The sequence below is a fragment of the Pundamilia nyererei genome, unplaced genomic scaffold (assembly GCF_000239375.1).
Source record: "Pundamilia nyererei isolate P.nyererei 1_Seehausen unplaced genomic scaffold, PunNye1.0 scaffold00488, whole genome shotgun sequence".
Lineage (NCBI taxonomy): Eukaryota > Metazoa > Chordata > Actinopteri > Cichliformes > Cichlidae > Pundamilia > Pundamilia nyererei.
Window position 1 is genome coordinate 171,635 of NW_005187889.1, and position 4,424 is coordinate 176,058.

A 4,424-nucleotide genomic window follows, 5' to 3' on the forward strand; every position below is an offset into this window, starting at 1 on the left:
TTGGAACTGGGACCTTTTGTAAGGTGTGCATGCTAAACCTACAGTATAGAAATGAACAGTGCATCAGCTAACCTTGAGCTGTGTCCTCTTCTTTTTATTTATCCAGCATTCCTTTGATACTTGCTTTGTAAAAACAAAGTTAATTTTTTTTCCCATAGTGTAGGGTTAGAATGATTGGCTAACACATGAAAGGTCTCCAGTTTGTATTATTATAGGATCTTTACCTTACACTATAGAGCGTCTTGAGGTGACTGTTGTTGTGATTTGGTGATATTTAAATTGAATTAAATTGAAAAGTCTGAAATAAACGCTTTATTTTTGAAAGCGTGCCTCTGGGGCAACAATTTTATTGTCAATGTCAATATTGTAGTTAAGTGAACACGAAAATCTAAGTTCCCAGAACTCTGGATCTTAATAAAGTTAACAACAGTCACAAGTGTTGTAGTTGGGAAGAACTATGACCCCAGTGCAGACTGACAGGCAGACTTGAAGCTTAAAACAACCTGTCATTAAAGGTGTAAAAAATTCATGGAACACAAGGGACTAAGATCATGGCAGCAGGCAAACAGTTTGATGTGACCAAGGGTTAAGGAGAGATAAGGGCTATAAACACACTAAGAGTAATTAGGGAGGTTGGACAAGCCAAGTGAGCACAACTAAAACTCAAAGGAGAACAAGACTGAGGGAAATAAAACTGGACACTGAACACATGAAGCAGGAATTACCAAAATAAAACAGGAAATAAATATTGAAGCAAGGACTCAGCATATGAACTTGACAGAAGGAAAACCATGAAGACGGAGGGCACAGAAAGGAAACACTAGGAAGTCTATTAAACCAAGGTCATCAGTAACTAAAGATTAAAGACACCAATACTAGGCCATAGAACACCAATATTAAAGGAGCATGCTACAATAATAATAATAATAATAATAAAAGTCAAGAACACAGGGAAGCATGATTTACCATTTTAAGAAATTAACCATTTTAGGAAAATAAAATGCCCGAGGGCCCGCATCTGGTAACCGGGCCTTAGTCCAGGGGCTCGGCCAGGCACAGCCTGAAAAAGGGACTTGGGCCCATTCTCCTGTAGGCTCAACACCTGCAGGGGGCGCCATAGTGGTTGGGTACAATGTGTGTCGGGCAGCAGCCAGGAGTGGAGGAACTGGCAGACCGATCCCGTCTACCACGACTAGCAATTGGGACATGGAATGTCACCTCCCTGGTGGGAAAGGAGCCTGAGTTACTGCGTGAGGTTGAGAGGTATCGTCTAAATATAGTCGGGCTCACCTCAACACACGGCTTGGGCTCTGGAACCAGTCTCCTGGAGAGGGGTTGGACTTTGTCGCAGTCTGGAGTTGGCCCTGGTGAGAGGCGGCGGGCTGTGGTGGGTATTCTAGTATCCCCTCGGCTTGCTGCCTGTGCATTGGGGTTGTTCCCAGTGGATGAGAGGGTTTGTTCCCTGCGCCTTCGGGTCAGGGAACGTGTCCTGACTGTCGTCTGCGCTTATGCGACGCTTCAGAGTTGCTTGGGCAGAGTGCTTGAGGGTGCTCCATGTGGGGACTCTGTTGTCTTACTGGGAGACTTTAACGCTCACATGGGCAACAACAGTGAAACCTGGAGGGCCCTGATTGGGAGGAACGGCCTCCCGGATCAGAACCCGAGTGTTTTTTGTTGTTGTTGGAATTCTGTGCAAATCACATTTTGTCCATATTTAACACCATGTACGAACATAAGGGTGTCAATAAGCACGTGGCACCAGGATGCCCTAGGTCACAGGTCGATGAACGATTTTGTAATTGTATCACCAGACCTGTGACCATATGTTCTGTACACTCGGGTAAAGAGAGGGGCTGAGCTGTCAACTGATCACCACCTGGTGGTGAGTCGGATCAGGTGGCGGGGGAAGATGCTGGACAGAACTGGCGGACCCTCACTATACATTTATTGTGAGGGTTGTGGTTCCCATCTTTTAGAAAGGGAACAGATGGTGTGTTCCAACTATAGGGGGAATCACACTCCTCAGCATCCCCAGGAACCTAGGGATCAATAAAGTATTCTGAAAGTCTATGCCAGGTCGCTTTAAAGGAGAATTTGTCTGTTAGTTGAACCTTGGATACAGGAGGAACAATGCAGTTTTTGTCCTGATGGTGGAACACTGGATTAGCTCTTCACCCTCTCGAGAATACTCGAGGGTGCATGGGAGTTTTCCCAACCAGTCTAAATGTGTTTTGTGGACCCGGAGAAGGCATTTGACCGTGTCCCTCGGAGTGTCCTGTGTGAGGTTTTTCGGGAGTATGGGGTGTCTGGCCCATTGCTACGGGCCACTCGATCCTTATACAACCATTGCAAGAGCTTGGTCCACATAGCCAGCAATAAGTCAGACTCATTTTCGGTGGGTGATGGACTCTGCCAGGGCTGCCCTTTGTCACCGATTCTGTTCATAATTCTTATGGACAGAATTGCTAGGGGTAGCCACATCATCTGCAGATGATGTGGCTCTGTTGGCTTCATCGGGTGAGGGGCTCCAGCTCGCACTGGAATGGTTTGCAGCCAAATGTGAAGCAGCGGGAATGAGAATCAGCACCTTCAAATCTGAGGCCATGGTTCTCAGCCGGAAAAGGGTGGAGTGCCCAGTCTGGGTTGAGGATGAGTTCCTGCCACAACTGCAGGAGGTCAAGTATCTCGGGGTCTTGTTCACGAGTGATGGGAGAAGAGAGCCGGAGATCGACAGACGGATTGGTGCTGCGGATGCAGTGATGCGGACGCTGCACCGGTCTGTAGTGGTGAAAAGAGAGTTGAGCGTAAAAGTGAAGCTTTCGAGTTCCTGGTCAGTCGACGTCCCTACCCTCACCTATGGTCACGAGCTGTGGGTAGTGACCGAAAGAACGAGATCGCGGATACAAGCAGCAGAAATGAGCTTCCTCCAAAGGGTGGTTGGCCTCTCCCTTAGAGATAGGGTGAGAAGTTCGGCCATCCGGGAGGGGCTCAGAGTAGAGCAGCTGCTGCTCCACATCGAAAGGAGCCAGCTGAGGTGGTTCGGGCATCTGACAAGGATGCCTCCTGGGCGCCTCCTGGGTGAGGTGTTCCAGGCATGTCCCACCGGGAGGAGGCCCCGGGGCGACCCAGGACACGCTGGAGAGATTATATCTGTCGGCTGGCCTGGGAACGCCTGGATAAGCTGGAGGAGGTGGCTGGGGAGAGGGAGGTCTGGGCCTCTCTGTTTAGGCTGCTGCCCCCGCAACCCAGCCCCGGATAAAGCGGAAGAAGATGGATGGACGAAAATAACATTGAACTATGATTCCACAAAAACTCAAAACTCTGGATCATCAACCGAGAGACCCTGATAACAAGTTGGGAAAGTTTAAATGTGTTCATTCATATTGCCTTGATAATTAGAATGTTTTTTTAGCTGGAGAAAGCCTAAATGTTTGAGACCAAATGTAAGCGATTTACAGAGCACTGCTAACATCTAATACTGAGAAAGAAAAAAAGCCACCACATATGAGTCAAGGCATCAAACACAGGATCAAATTCTGACACAAAGAAAAGCTTCACTAGAAAGAGGTCTCATGTGACGATGGTAGTTATTTATGAACCAGTGTGTCTGTGTGTGTGACATCATCATTGTTTTGTTTTATTACAGGAAACCTTCAACCCCTCAGACACAGCAGCAGCAATCCCAACATAAAACCTTCCAGTGAGTTAAGCTGCAGTTATGGTGTTTACGGTTATTTTACCATTCAGGATGCAAAGTTCAGACTCTCACATTGACTTCTTTCTATCCGTGCCCCCTGCTCTGTTAGATCCGTAGAATTTTCCAAACTTTCTCCATCATCTGATCTTCATCTGTCCAAATCATGTTCCTCACACAGTCCTGTATCTGCCTGGCTGACCCCCACAATCAGGTGTCAGTGTAGCTTCAGCCTTTAGTCTTTGTGTTCCAGCTTTTTCCATTTGAACCTTTTTTCTGAATCTGTTGCTGCATTGTTGCAGCTTTTTCCTGTCACGTTCCAACATAATCAGTGGACTCTACGTAGTCTCATAAATTTTAGAGTTACCATGTAACTGTAACTCATGACATCGATAATGCCTGACACATTCTGTAGAAAATTCACTTTGTCTTTAGCCTCTGCACTAGCACACAAGCCACTCAGAGAAACACCTCATGAAACGTCAGCTTCATTAAACAGGAATCATAGCATTACGAAAGGAAAGGAGGAACACCTGACTCAGGCCATGCATTAGTTTAGATGTAGACTGAAGTTAAGCGTCCCCATCCTCACAGGAGAAAGCATAAAAACCTCTGTTTTCCTCACTGCATGTCAACAATTTAATTTCTGTGAATGCCTGATGTGTAGATCTAATTTAGTTTTTATCTTTTCAGTGTCTGAGCTGAGGGTTGTTCTGCTGGGGAACAGCTG